This window comes from Borostomias antarcticus, assembly GCF_949987555.1.
Source record: "Borostomias antarcticus genome assembly, chromosome: 26".
NCBI classification, from domain to species: domain Eukaryota; kingdom Metazoa; phylum Chordata; class Actinopteri; order Stomiiformes; family Stomiidae; genus Borostomias; species Borostomias antarcticus.
Genome location: NC_140259.1, coordinates 3569917 through 3584797, shown reverse-complemented (window position 1 = coordinate 3584797; position 14881 = coordinate 3569917).

The window sequence follows — 14881 nt, the reverse complement described above, 5'->3', positions numbered from 1 at the left end:
CTGCATCAATGCATGCGTGAACTTCTCCATAACATAAATCTGCTCCACAACACCCAGCCACTGCTCCTTGGTTGGGCGTTCCACCTTATGCCAAGCCCTCGTTATTGTCTTTTTACTAGCAACTAGGGATGGGCACGAGTACTCGAGTACTCGGGGTTGACGTCAGTACTCGAGTAACCATGGCGAGTAATTGCTTCACTATGAAAAAAAATGCTTCGTTATTCATGCACCTGCGCACTGTGCTTTTGGCTACCTGCGTGAGGCTACTCACATCAGTCGCAACATGTCTGCTGCTTGTAAAAGTACAGTCTGGAAATACTTTGAGAAAAAAGGGGAAAACAGTGTGCAGTGCAAAATCTGCAATGTGAAACTTGCTTATCATAAGCAAACCAGCTCAAAGCAAACCAGCTCAACCACATGCGGTTAAAGCACAACGAAACAGTGAATTAGACGACTGGACAACAACCCCGAATCACATCATTTGCTAGCCTGGCTAGCTCACGACGATGCGACGCCAAACGAACGGAAAAGATAAGTTAAAGAACACAGTATGTCCACTGTGACGTTTGTTCTTTAATAAATGCAATTGGATTGAATGGCTCAAATTGTTGGTTGTTTATTCATATGCAAATTCGCTATAACGAAATACGTCGGGATAATTTCTAAACAGTCGGGCACGTTTACTTAATCGGGCACATAGCCTACTGTAGGCCTACATTGATGACCACCGACCTCCCGGATTTATTTTTACGGTAGGCTACAGAACAGCGAGTACTCGAGTACTCGTTCATTATGAATATAGAGTACTCGAGTATTACAATAACTGAAAATGCCCATCCCTACTAGCAACCAATAGTACTTTCACTAGGTATCTGTCCCCTCCTTGTACATCATCCTGTGTTATGTTTGCCAAGATACATATTCAAAGCTGATAAGAATGAGAACCAGTCAAGACCCCACCACAAAATGAGGACTCAAGCCCTCAGCCCCCTCCCCGTCATGAGGGTTAACAGCGGGGCCAAAGGGCCCGCGCTGAGGTCATGCGCCAGCTATGAAGACACAAACAAGTAAGGTTCACATTGTTACCATTTTATTGTCTGTTGGTGGGTGACTGTGTGAGGTGTGTGAGTGCGTTTGTGAGTGAATGTGTGAGGTCCGTGAGTGTGGTAGTGAGTGACTGTGTGAGGTCCTTGAGTGTGGTAGTGAGTGACTGTGTGAGGTCCGTGAGTGTGGTAGTGAGTGACTGTGTGAGGTCCGTGAGTGTGGTAGTGAGTGACAGTGTGAGGTCCGTGACAGCATGTGTGGGAATGAAGTGCAGTGAGGATGTCCTGTTGGCTCTGGTGGTGTAGTGTGGTGACCTCCACCAACTGCTGCACAACTGCCCCAATCCCTTCTGCCATGTCCCTCTGGGCCTCTAGGGTCCCCGTCTGGGCCTCCAGCACAGCGTCTGAGAGGAAGCCCAGACGGTTTCCCTCAGGGACCCTTGAGGCAGGGACGCTGGCAGCCGGAGGTGGAGGCGTGGGCGGTGGAGACGGAGGCGCTGGAGATGGAGATGGCACTGGAGGTGGAGGCCGGCGCGCTGGAGGTGGAGGCACTGGAGGTCGTGGCGCTAGAGGTGGAGGCTACAACCGGCGGGGGCACGACCGTCAGGTCAAGGATCACTGCAGACTCCCCCTCCTCTGAGTCCCACCCCACGTCAGAGTCTGGGGAAACAATTTCAGTCATTTTCTTTGAGTTTGTCTGTAAACTTTATTTTCCATTAAACATTTTATTGTGTAGCCATATTCATTTGATATGTGTTTCTGTTGGCAGCCAAATAAATGCTTAAGTGTGATTAACTGGGTGATTTAGATAAGAGTCTTAATTTCCCAGAGGGGAACATGTTTAATGTGGTCCAACATTATGAAGGGATCATCTGTGTTATCGTTCCCTGTTTTTGGTCCTAAATCGATCATAGCCTACCACAGAATGTGTGGAATGTTTGCTTTCCTCACAGCCACATAATACAGAATGTCCGTTTAGCCTACGCCAAATACAGGATGCACGAAACGTAGGCCTACAGTAGGCTACCTAAACTGGGGGACTGCCCACTGTTCCGACATACCATTGTTCCGACGTCTCACTAGTCCGAAACTTGTTCACCGATCGTCAGACATCCCATTGTTCCGACGGCTCAAGAGTCCGACCGACAATGGGATGTTTCGGACTAGTGAGACGTCGGACTAATAGGATGTCGGAACAATGGTATGGCACCCTAAACTGTAGGAGCAATCAGACAAAGGTAGGCTAGTACAAATACCTTCCGAAGATGATTGTTTTCCTCGCGTGGACCTCACCAACAAGCACATGCTGAGAGTGACACTTCATTTGGAGGGACACTCGGTGGTGGAGTGGGAGTGGGTAGGGGGTGGTTTGGGATTGGGCCTTCCTGTCAGTCTCTGAGAGAGATCACTTCCTGTCACAGTCTGAGAGAGATCACTTCCTGTCACAGCCCCAGAGAGCTATGAACAGGCCCCCAGGATTCAAAATCTAACGTGAAGCCCTATAGGACCGCGCCATCTTTGAGAAAAACGCGTCATTGGTACCTTTGACATGCGCAGTCAAAGGTATCAATGACGCGTTCTTGTAGTCCATGAACAGATGTGAAATGTGAACGCGCGTTCATGGCTCTCCCCATCTTAGTTTTAACAGTATAATTGTGACTGAACATGTTTTGTTTGCTAGTAGGTGGTGTTCATTCTGTTCACAACAGCGCGATGGGCAGCCAGGCGAAATAGCTTCAGGGGACCTGGTCCCAGGCGAGTTGAACAGCTGTCCACCCAGAGACGAGATCGCTCGTTGCGGCATGAAGTTCGCGGCTAACCCGCCGAGCTCGGGGGGCTCACAGGCCAGTGCGGAGATGTATTACCAGTAGGCTAATTATAGTGGAATTGCTGAATGACAGTTTATCATTTCATCTTTATGCCTACGCAACATCAACTCATGTATGTGAATAAAGTTAATTCCAGTTATTTACTAAATATCACGTCTCTGTCCATTTCTGGAAAAGGCAAATCATTGCTGTCAAATGATCACTCAAGTCTTATCGACACCAACCCCACAACTGTTTTGAGTGAGTTTGTGAAAAGCGCTATATACATGAAATGCATTATTGTTATGCATAGGATGTTGTGCTGTGGTCATTTTCATTAACACATTTGATTAATCAGTCAATAGTATTAAGCCCTTTTTTGCTGGTTTTCTGTTTGCAGTGTTAAGTGTATTATGCAGCCTACTCCAAAATGTAGCCAAGCGGCAATCAAGCGCGATGTGGCCTTTAGTGGTGTCGACTGCCCTGTCATTTGCTCTGACATTGGTTGTGTCAGATTAATTTTATTTTAATTTAGGTTTTTGCCAATGTGCCTCTGACAGTAGACCTATTGCTCTCCTTCTCTCCGTGCGTGCCATTGCTCTGTGTGTTTGTGTGTGTGTGTGTGTGTGTGTGTGTGTGTGTGTGTGTGTGTGTGTGTGTGTGTGTGTGTGTGTGTGGGTGGGTGGGTGGGTGGGTGGGTGGGGGGGGGGGGGGATTAGAGCGCAGGAGAGTTCTTAAGTCGACCCAGCTGGTCCAATCTAGCTATGAGCGCGTTCACGGTAAAAGGGGAGGTATTTGCTCGAAATGACCAATCGCATACCTTAGTATGGGTATTTGGACATGGCCATGGACAAGGCAAACAATACGCATAACCAAGTTCCGTCCACCGCATTTCACACAAGAGGAGCAATAATATAGAAATATGAACTATAGGCGCAACACAGTCACTACTGCCAAAGGCAGAAAGGAAAGCTGGAAAAATACTGCCTACGTTTTAGCATTATCCTCCACATGAACACGAGTAGGCTAGATCATTGGGCTATGCCTATTTTTATGGCATGTAAAGCAATTGTAGCCTATATCAATATATATTATTATTTCAGCTGCAACCCCTAGACTGGCAGGGGACGCTTAAATAAAGCAAATGTAGGCTATAGTTTTTAATAGTTTCAGGTTGGAGTAGACAATGTGAAGTCTTTATACAAGAGGAACTAGAGATAAAACAGGCTATTAAAATGGAAAAAGTGAAGCTCGGGGTGGAGAAGTAGGCTGATTGTCAGGCATTGGTGCTATCACAATTTAATTAAAATGTAGCCTTCTTCTCTTTGTTCCTAGGAACGGGAGGCTAGTCTAATAAATCAACATTGAAGACTTGACAATTGAATAAAAAATGAGTGTTTTTACTTGGTTCTCCGCATCACCCACAGCCTACACGAAACTGCAGGTAGACTAATAAAACACAAGCCAGTGCATAGCTTACAGTCTATGACTAAATGCACAAGGCAAAATATGGCTCAAGCAGCTGTCATTCTGCAATTTTTCATATGATATCGGGGAAAGCCAAAGAGGGTTTTGGCGGTTTGTAAAAAGTCTTCTTAAGAACCTCTCGCTGTTCTCGCACAGCAGATTATTGTTTAATTCGCACACTGATGTTCCATAATAGAATCTTAACATTCATTATACCTTTTTCCAAGTGAATTGATCGGTCAGCGGGCAGTGCTTCATACGTTTTGATCCATAATCTGGAACTTAACCTGCCCCGGAGCAGGTTAGCTCGGCAGCATAAGTTACCACGGCGATATAGCACGGTGAAAAATGAACTACCTTCGTAGTACGGATAAACCAGTATTGAACCTGAAGTTATCGCGCTAACCCTGTAATCCTGTTTCGTAGTAGCCTACAGGGCTCTGGTCTCTATCTCTAACCACAACAATTGCTGTTGTCCACAGAATGTACCAACCAAGGAATGTCAGCCTCATCTCATAAGTCTATGGAAGGGAGACAGTTTCACTCAGGGGTCAATCATCATAATTAGAAACAGCTAACAGGATCAGGTTAAACCAATACATTTCTCTGAAAATACAGCTATTTTCCTCACTACAATCTCAAATTGTACGTGTTGGTCAAAAACAATTCAAATTAGAATTTGACGATATTATTACAATTGACCTTTCAAGTCTGCCTACACTTAGGTTACTTAGCTAAGAACCATTTTAATTACAATTTACTTCTAAAGGCAAATACTTTACTTTCATATCTTCATATCAATATAATATCAAGATCCTAAATGTCCAAATAACCCACTGTGTCCTGGGTCTACTTATTCACCACCTAAAGGGAAGTGCAATGTTAGGGTTCGGTTTGGGACCGAGGCGCAACAGGAAAGGAGGAGGCAAGGAACGGTAACGCCCGGAGGGGCGATTTAATAAGATCACAAAGGGGGATGTGGTAGTCGTACAGCCGATGGTCAGGCAGGAGCGTGGTAGTCGTACAGGCGATGGTCAGGCAGGAGCGGGGTTGTCGTACAGGCGATGGTCAGGCAGGAGCGGGGTTGTCGTACAGGCGATGGTCAGGCAGGAGCGGGGTTGTCGTACAGGCGATGGTCAGGCAGGAGCGGGGTAATCGTACAGGCGTGGGTCAGGCAGGAACTGGAGAGAGGAGGAGGGGAGGCAGGGTGAGTGAGAGTAATCACAAACGGGGAACGGGAAAAAACACTACAAAATACGGGTAAGGAGATTGTAGGCTAGGCTATACTTTACCACATGAGTTTATGGTAAGATCTGGCGATGAGTGGAGTGTAGACCAGGTTCTTGTAGAGGTTGAAGGTGATTGCAGAACGAGGGACAGGTGTGGTGATGATAATTGGAAACCGTTGAGTAGAGCCGCGCCCGCGTCATCGTCGGAGACGAGCGCGCCGTTCTTGTCTTTGCGCACGGGCCGATGTGCTGGGCATGTCGGGATCCGACTCTTCGTCACCGGAGAGGGAGGAGACTGCCGAGTCCGCGGAGCTGGCCGGAGACGGGGAACGCCCGGCAGTGGGGGGAAACTCCGGAGAGTCCGAGCGTTGTATGCCCGGGCCGATGCGACGTGCGGTAGAGCGCGTAGGACGCCCCGAGCGCGCAGCGGGCCCAGAGGGGAGAGAGGGAGGCGGTTGTGGAGGCGAGGGCATGCGAGCCGTAACAGGACCCCCCCCCCGAGGGGAGCCACCTGGCGACCGACCGGGGGCGTCAGGATGGACCCGGTAGAAGTCCCGGAGGAGAGACGGGTCCATAATGAGCTGCCTGGAGATCCAGCTGCACTCCTCGGGGCCGTACCCCTCCCAATCCGCCAGGTATTGGAAACCCCGACCCCGGCGGCGCACCTTCAGCAGCCGCCGAACCGTCCACTGGGGATGCCCGTCGACCATCTGGGGAGGCGGAGGAGCCGGGGCAGAAGGCATGAGGGGACTCGAGGAGACAGGCTTGACCTTGGACACGTGGAACACAGGGTGTACCCGCATTGAAGCAGGGAGCTTAAGGCGTACCGCAGCTGGGTTCAGGACACGGTCGATCTCGAAGGGCCCAACGAAGCGCGGAGCCAGCTTCCTGGAGGGGACCTGGAGCGGAAGATCAGCGGTGGAGAGGTAGACACGTTGACCGGGCCGATACGCCGGAGCAGGAGTGCGGCGGCGGTTGGCCCCGCGGCAGGAGCGCTCGTTGGAGCGGAGCAGGGCCCTGCGGACCTCCCTCCAGACACGGCGACAGCGGCTGAGGTGGGCCTGGACGGAGGGGACGGAGGCCTCCGACTCCTGGAGAGAGAACAGCGGGGGCTGGTACCCGAGGGATGACTCGAACGGAGACCTGCCAGTGGCAGCGCTGGTCAGGGCATTGAGGGAGTATTCGACCCAGGGTAGGTCCTTGCTCCAGGAGGTGGGGTGGAGAGCCGACACACAGCGGAGAGCGGACTCCAGGCTCTGGTTGGCCCGTTCGGCCTGGCCGTTGGTCTGCGGGTGGTAGCCAGAGGAGAGGCTGATGGTGGCGCCGATCTCCTTGCAGAAGGCCCTCCAGACCTGGGAGGTGAATTGAGGCCCACGGTCCGAGACAATGTCTCCGGGGAGACCGTGGAGCCGGTAGACATGCTGGACGAGGAGCTCAGCTGTCTCCGCAGAGGACGGGAGCTTGGGGAGCGCCACCAGATGGACCGACTTGGAGAACCGGTCCACCACGGTGAGGATGACCGTGTTGCCCCTGGAGGGGGGAAGACCGGTGATGAAGTCCAGGGCGATGTGGGACCAGGGACGGCTGGGGACCGGGAGAGGACGCAGGAGGCCAGCCGGGGGCTGGTGGGACGCCTTGCTGCGGGAGCAGACGGGACAGGCGACCACAAACTCCCGGCCGTCGGACCTCATGGAGGGCCACCAGAACCGTCGACTCAGGAAGGAGAGGGTGCGGTGAACCCCGGGATGGCACGCAAACCGGCTGGCATGGCCCCACTGGAGCACCCGGGACCGGACCGAGTCAGGCACGAAGAGCCGGCGGGGAGGAACGTTGGCCGGACTGGGTTGGGCGCGTTGGGCCTGCCTCACCACTGCCTCGATGTTCATGGTGACCACCCCTATGACACGCGAGACCGGCAGAATGGTCTCAGGCTCCGCGGGGGGCGCCTCGGGCGCGTGGAGGCGGGACAGCGCGTCGGCCTTGGCGTTGCAGGAGCCGGGCCGGAAGGTGAGGGTAAAATCAAACCTCCCGAGGAACTGGGACCACCGCGCCTGGCGGGAGTTGAGGCGCTTGGCCGCCCGGATGAAGGTCAGGTTCTTGTGGTCTGACCAGACGAGGGTGGTGTGTTCGGCGCCCTCAAGCCAGTGGCGCCACTCCTCCAAGGCCCCCACCACCGCCAACAACTCCTTGTTCCCGATGTCGTAATTCACCTCAGCTGGGGTGAACCGGCGGGAGAGGAAGGCACAGGGGTGCAACTTCTGGTCCTCCACTGACCGCTGGGACAGAACTGCACCGATGCCTGTGTCTGATGCGTCCACCTCGACCACGAACTGCCTGGAGGGGTCAGGATGGACAAGGACCGGGGCGGTGGTGAAGCACTCCTTGAGCGCGGAGAAGGCAGCGCTGGCAGCCGGTGTCCAGACGAATGGACGCAGGGATGAGGTGAGGTGGGTGAGGGGAGCTGCTACCCGGCTGTAGTCCCGTATGAAACGGCGGTAAAAGTTAGCGAAGCCAAGGAAGCTCTGAAGTTGCCTCCGGGTCGTGGGTTGAGGCCATTCGACCACGGTCTTGATCTTGCGGGGGTCGGGTCGCGTCAGGCCTCCCTCCACAATGAGCCCCAGGAACTCCACTGACGAGGAGTGAAAAGTGCACTTCTCCGCCTTGATATACAGGCGGTTCTCCCGGAGACGCTGGATGACCATGCGGACATGCTGGACGTGCTCCTCAGCGCTCCTGGAGAATACCAGGATGTCGTCCAGGTGAAGGACCACAAAGACATCCAGCATGTCCCTGAGCACGTCGTTCATCAGCGCCTGGAAGACGGCGGGGGCGTTGGTGAGGCCGAAGGGCATGACGAGGTACTCGTAGTGGCCACGGGAGGTCTTGAAGGCGGTCTTCCATTCGTCCCCCTCACGGATACGCACCAGGTGATAAGCGTTCCTGAGATCCAACTTGGTGAAGATGGTGGCACCGATGAGGGGTTCGAAGTTGGAGCTCATGAGGGGGAGTGGATACTTATTCTTGACCGTGATGTTATTGAGCAGCCTGTAGTCGATGCACGGCCTCAGATCTCCTCCCTTCTTCTTAACGAAGAAGAACCCCGCTGCCACCTGGGATCGAGATGGTCGGATGAGACCCTCGGCCAAGCACTCGGAGATGTAGGTGTCCATGGCTGCTTTCTCCGGGAGGGAGAGGTTGTAGAGACGACTGGCTGGAAGAGGGACGCCAGGTTGGAGCTCGATGGCGCAGTCGTAGGGTCGATGAGGGGGGAGTGTGCGGGCGCGCTCCTTACTGAAGGCCTCCCCAAGGTCGTGGTACATCGAAGGGACCGTGGAGAGGTCCGGAGGAGCGGGACGGGGTCGGTCAACCCGAGTGGAGGTCTGAGCAGCTCGGAGGCAGCGGGCGTGGCAGGCGGTGCTCCAGCTGAGGATGTGCCCCGAGCTCCAGCAGACATGAGGGGTATGGAGTTCCAGCCAGGGCCTTCCTAGGATGAACGGAGCGTCGGGAGAGTGGATGACGAAGGGGCGGATGTTCTCCACGTGGTTTCCCGAGGCTGTGAGGGTGAGGGGCAGGGTCCGGTGAGTAATGGGACCCATGGGATGGCCATCCAGAGCGAAGGCCGAGAGGGGCCTCTCCAGAGGGGAGATAGGGAGCGCCGCTTTGTGGGCGAACTGGACGTCCACGAAGCTCTCGTCAGCACCGGAGTCGATGAGAGCAGGGACGGAGAGCGTGTGCCCCTGCCAGGCGAGGGTGACAGTGAACCTGGCGGCACGGGTCCGGGATTGGGGATGGATGAGCCGGCTTACTCGGTACCCCCTGGCGAGTGAGCCTACTCTTTTTGCCGCCCTGGGAGGTGCAGAGGAACAGGAGTCGACGGCGTGCGCTGGGCTAGCGCAGTATATGCACAGTCCGTTCTGTTCCCGGTGCTCACGCTCTGCAGGGGTCAGTCGGGTCCAACCCAGTTGCATGGGTTCCTCTCCAGCGGTGTTTGGGGGGGCGAGGGAGGCCGGGGCAGGCCGAGAGAGACCGGCAGAGGGAGGCGGAGACGGTCTGGGTGCGCTGTGGTGTTGGTGCGCCCGCTCGCGCCTGCGTTCCCGGTGGCGCTCGTCTATGGCTATGGAGAGGGAGACGAGTTGGTTCAGGGTCGCTGGTCTGTCTCCTCCAGTCAGGCTGTCCTTCATGGCGTCCCCCAGGCCCCGTCGGAAGGCGCTGTACAGGGCAGACTCGTTCCAGGAGCAACGGGCAGCGAGGATGCGGAACTCCGTGGCGTAGTCCGCTACTGAGCTGGAACCCTGGGTGAGGGCGGAGAGAGCAGCGTCCGCGTCCTGTCCGTGGACGTCGTGGTCGAACACAGTCCTGAATTCTGCCACGAAGGCTGTGTAGTCCTGCATGTAGGCAGCTGCGCCTTCGCGACCCGCCATGACCCAGCGGCGAGCCCGTCCCGTGGTTAGGTTAGCGATGTAGGCTATGCGAGCTGACGCAGTGGAGTACATGCTTGGCTGGAGATCAAACACGTACTCACACTGCATGAGGAACTCCCGGCAGAGGGTGAATGTCCCGTCGTAGGGGGCCGGGGAGGCGAGATGGGGCTCCCGGTTTGGTGGAGCGGTGGGGTTCAGGAACGGAGCCAGGCGGGCACTGAGCGCGGTGACCTGGTCGGACAGGGTGCTGACCAGAGTAGCGAGTCCCCTCAGTCGCTCGTCCTGGGCTTGCTGTTGGCCGGATACCTGCGGCAGTTGCTCAGCTTGGGTCTGTTGGAGGGCTTGGAGTGGTCCGGGAGGTGCAGGTCTCTCCTCCATGTTGGCTGGGTCAAAACGGGCCAGATCTTACTGTTAGGGTTCGGTTTGGGACCCAGGCGCAACAGGAAAGGAGGAGGCAAGGAACGGTAACGCCCGGAGGGGCGATTTAATAAGATCACAAAGGGGGATGTGGTAGTCGTACAGCCGATGGTCAGGCAGGAGCGTGGTAGTCGTACAGGCGATGGTCAGGCAGGAGCGGGGTTGTCGTACAGGCGATGGTCAGGCAGGAGCGGGGTTGTCGTACAGGCGATGGTCAGGCAGGAGCGGGGTTGTAGTACAGGCGATGGTCAGGCAGGAGCGGGGTTGTCGTACAGGCGATGGTCAGGCAGGAGCGGGGTAATCGTACAGGCGTGGGTCAGGCAGGAACTGGAGAGAGGAGGAGGGGAGGCAGGGTGAGTGAGAGTAATCACAAACGGGGAACGGGAAAAAACACTACAAAATACGGGTAAGGAGATTGTAGGCTAGGCTATACTTTACCACATGAGTTTATGGTAAGATCTGGCGATGAGTGGAGTGTAGACCAGGTTCTTGTAGAGGTTGAAGGTGATTGCAGAACGAGGGACAGGTGTGGTGATGATAATTGGAAACCGGTGAGTAGAGCCGCGCCCGCGTCATCGTCGGAGACGAGCGCGCCGTTCTTGTCTTTGCGCACGGGCCGATGTGCTGGGCATGTCGGGATCCGACTCTTCGTCACCGGAGAGGGAGGAGACTGCCGAGTCCGCGGAGCTGGCCGGAGACGGGGAACGCCCGGCAGTGGGGGGAAACTCCGGAGAGTCCGAGCGTTGTATGCCCGGGCCGATGCGACGTGCGGTAGAGCGCGTAGGACGCCCCGAGCGCGCAGCGGGCCCAGAGGGGAGAGAGGGAGGCGGTTGTGGAGGCGAGGGCATGCGAGCCGTAACAGGACCCCCCCCCCCGAGGGGAGCCACCTGGCGACCGACCGGGGGCGTCAGGATGGGCCCGGTAGAAGTCCCGGAGGAGAGACGGGTCCATAATGAGCTGCCTGGAGATCCAGCTGCACTCCTCGGGGCCGTACCCCTCCCAATCCGCCAGGTATTGGAAACCCCGACCCCGGCGGCGCACCTTCAGCAGCCGCCGAACCGTCCACTGGGGATGCCCGTCGACCATCTGGGGAGGCGGAGGAGCCGGGGCAGAAGGCATGAGGGGACTCGAGGAGACAGGCTTGACCTTGGACACGTGGAACACAGGGTGTACCCGCATGGAAGCAGGGAGCTTAAGGCGTACCGCAGCTGGGTTCAGGACACGGTCGATCTCGAAGGGCCCAACGAAGCGCGGAGCCAGCTTCCTGGAGGGGACCTGGAGCGGAAGATCAGCGGTGGAGAGGTAGACACGTTGACCGGGCCGATACGCCGGAGCAGGAGTGCGGCGGCGGTTGGCCCCGCGGCAGGAGCGCTCGTTGGAGCGGAGCAGGGCCCTGCGGACCTCCCTCCAGACACGGCGACAGCGGCTGAGGTGGGCCTGGACGGAGGGGACGGAGGCCTCCGACCCCTGGAGAGAGAACAGCGGGGGCTGGTACCCGAGGGATGACTCGAACGGAGACCTGCCAGTGGCAGCGCTGGTCAGGGCATTGAGGGAGTATTCGACCCAGGGTAGGTCCTTGCTCCAGGAGGTGGGGTGGAGAGCCGACACACAGCGGAGAGTGGACTCCAGGCTCTGGTTGGCCCGTTCGGCCTGGCCGTTGGTCTGCGGGTGGTAGCCAGAGGAGAGGCTGATGGTGGCGCCGATCTCCTTGCAGAAGGCCCTCCAGACCTGGGAGGTGAATTGAGGCCCACGGTCCGAGACAATGTCTCCGGGGAGACCGTGGAGCCGGTAGACATGCTGGACGAGGAGCTCAGCTGTCTCCGCAGAGGACGGGAGCTTGGGGAGCGCCACCAGATGGACCGCCTTGGAGAACCGGTCCACCACGGTGAGGATGACCGTGTTGCCCCTGGAGGGGGGAAGACCGGTGATGAAGTCCAGGGCGATGTGGGACCAGGGACGGCTGGGGACCGGGAGAGGACGCAGGAGGCCAGCCGGGGGCTGGTGGGACGCCTTGCTGCGGGAGCAGACGGGACAGGCGACCACAAACTCCCAGACGTCGGACCTCATGGAGGGCCACCAGAACCGTCGACTCAGGAAGGAGAGGGTGCGGTGAACCCCGGGATGGCACGCAAACCGGCTGGCATGGCCCCACTGGAGCACCCGGGACCGGACCGAGTCAGGCACGAAGAGCCGGCGGGGAGGAACGTTGGCCGGACTGGGTTGGGCGCGTTGGGCCTGCCTCACCACTGCCTCGATGTTCATGGTGACCACCCCTATGACACGCGAGACCGGCAGAATGGTCTCAGGCTCCGCGGGGGGCGCCTCGGGCGCGTGGAGGCGGGACAGCGCGTCGGCCTTGGCGTTGCGGGAGCCGGGCCGGAAGGTGAGGGTAAAATCAAACCTCCCGAGGAACTGGGACCACCGCGCCTGGCGGGAGTTGAGGCGCTTGGCCGCCCGGATGAAGGTCAGGTTCTTGTGGTCTGACCAGACGAGGGTGGTGTGTTCGGCGCCCTCAAGCCAGTGGCGCCACTCCTCCAAGGCCCCCACCACCGCCAACAACTCCCTGTTCCCGATGTCGTAATTCACCTCAGCTGGGGTGAACCGGCGGGAGAGGAAGGCACAGGGGTGCAACTTCTGGTCCTCCACTGACCGCTGGGACAGAACAGCACCGATGCCTGTGTCTGATGCGTCCACCTCGACCACGAACTGCCTGGAGGGGTCAGGATGGAGAAGGACCGGGGCGGTGGTGAAGCACTCCTTGAGCGCGGAGAAGGCAGCGCTGGCAGCCGGTGTCCAGACGAATGGACGCAGGGATGAGGTGAGGTGGGTGAGGGGAGCTGCTACCCGGCTGTAGTCCCGTATGAAACGGCGGTAAAAGTTAGCGAAGCCAAGGAAGCTCTGAAGTTGCCTCCGGGTCGTGGGTTGAGGCCATTCGACCACGGTCTTGATCTTGCGGGGGTCGGGTCGCGTCAGGCCTCCCTCCACAATGAGCCCCAGGAACTCCACTGACGAGGAGTGAAAAGTGCACTTCTCCGCCTTGATATACAGGCGGTTCTCCCGGAGACGCTGGATGACCATGCGGACATGCTGGACGTGCTCCTCAGCGCTCCTGGAGAATACCAGGATGTCGTCCAGGTAAAGGACCACAAAGACATCCAGCATGTCCCTGAGCACGTCGTTCATCAGCGCCTGGAAGACGGCGGGGGCGTTGGTGAGGCCGAAGGGCATGACGAGGTACTCGTAGTGGCCACGGGAGGTCTTGAAGGCGGTCTTCCATTCGTCCCCCTCACGGATACGCACCAGGTGATAAGCGTTCCTGAGATCCAACTTGGTGAAGATGGTGGCACCGATGAGGGGTTCGAAGTTGGAGCTCATGAGGGGGAGTGGATACTTATTCTTGACCGTGATGTTATTGAGCAGCCTGTAGTCGATGCACGGCCTCAGATCTCCTCCCTTCTTCTTAACGAAGAAGAACCCCGCTGCCACCTGGGATCGAGATGGTCGGATGAGACCCTCGGCCAAGCACTCGGAGATGTAGGTGTCCATGGCTGCTTTCTCCGGGAGGGAGAGGTTGTAGAGACGACTGGCTGGAAGAGGGACGCCAGGTTGGAGCTCGATGGCGCAGTCGTAGGGTCGATGAGGGGGGAGTGTGCGGGCGCGCTCCTTACTGAAGGCCTCCCCAAGGTCGTGGTACATCGAAGGGACCGTGGAGAGGTCCGGAGGAGCGGGACGGGGTCGGTCAACCCGAGTGGAGGTCTGAGCAGCTCGGAGGCAGCGGGCGTGGCAGGCGGTGCTCCAGCTGAGGATGTGCCCCGAGCTCCAGCAGACATGAGGGGTATGGAGTTCCAGCCAGGGCCTTCCTAGGATGAACGGAGCGTCGGGAGAGTGGATGACGAAGGGGCGGATGTTCTCCACGTGGTTTCCCGAGGCTGTGAGGGTGAGGGGCAGGGTCCGGTGAGTAATGGGACCCATGGGATGGCCATCCAGAGCGAAGGCCGAGAGGGGCCTCTCCAGAGGGGAGATAGGGATCGCCGCTTTGTGGGCGAACTGGACGTCCACGAAGCTCTCGTCAGCACCGGAGTCGATGAGAGCAGGGACGGAGAGCGTGTGCCCCTGCCAGGCGAGGGTGACAGTGAACCTGGCGGCACGGGTCCGGGATTGGGGATGGATGAGCCGGCTTACTCGGTACCCCCTGGCGAGTGAGCCTACTCTTTTTGCCGCCCTGGGAGGTGCAGAGGAACAGGAGTCGACGGCGTGCGCTGGGCTAGCGCAGTATATGCACAGTCCGTTCTGTTCCCGGTGCTCACGCTCTGCAGGGGTCAGTCGGATCCAACCCAGTTGCATGGGTTCCTCTCCAGCGGTGTTTGGGGGGGCGAGGGAGGCCGGGGAAGGGAGGCGGAGACGGTCTGGGTGCGCTGTGGTGTTGGTGCGCCCGCTCGCGCCTGCGTTCCCGGTGGCGCTCGTCTATGGCTATGGAGAGGGAGACGAGTTGGTTC